The 570-nt window shown below is 40.4% G+C and overlaps 1 protein-coding gene across 1 annotated transcript in view; it reads right to left on the bottom strand.

Moving 5' to 3' along the window:
* UBA6 (ubiquitin like modifier activating enzyme 6) overlaps positions 1–570 on the bottom strand; it is an 84,285-nt gene that overhangs the window by 59,645 nt on the left and 24,070 nt on the right. The window lies entirely within an intron of this gene.

Here is a 570-nt window from a genome sequence, read left to right as displayed (position 1 = left end):
GGGGGGGGAAGCAAAACATACAGAAAACAAGAAATGGAAAATTATTTGCTGACAATAACATGCTTGTTGATGTGCTTGATTGAGACCGTATACAGTGTACTCTGGATGGAAAATCTCATTTTGTATGCTGTAATGATGTACAGTGAATGAATGCAAATAAATAAATTGAAATAAAAAAAAATTAGGTAAGAGAGTGCCTTGAAAATCACGCTGGGCCAGCATTTATATCCATGCCCAAAATCCTGGAAGGAGAATGGAGGAAAAATGATTGCAGTGTGGCCATTCTCCTGGGAAGTGATTTCCTATGTTCTCTTTCTCTGTCACTCTCAGGTGAGCACATGTGCCCTATAGCAAAACTAAAGAGCTTCTTATATAACACACTATAAAGCTACCAATTCCAAAGGTAAAGTGCTCCTCCTCTGGTTAATTATGTGTCATTATTAAATAATATTACTACCGCAGGGGCCAGCAGATGATATGGTAGTTAAGAGTGCTGGACTCCCACAAGGCCCACCATGGTTTGGGTACTGGGCCTGGAGGCTTGCTTTCTCACTTTTGCTTTCTCTCTCT

This window comes from Tupaia chinensis, unplaced genomic scaffold (assembly GCF_000334495.1).
Source record: "Tupaia chinensis unplaced genomic scaffold, TupChi_1.0 Scaffold143894_1, whole genome shotgun sequence".
In the NCBI taxonomy this organism is placed as follows: Eukaryota; Metazoa; Chordata; class Mammalia; order Scandentia; family Tupaiidae; genus Tupaia; species Tupaia belangeri.
The sequence above is the reverse complement of the archived record's forward strand: the minus strand, read 5'-3'. Positions and strand labels throughout refer to the sequence as shown.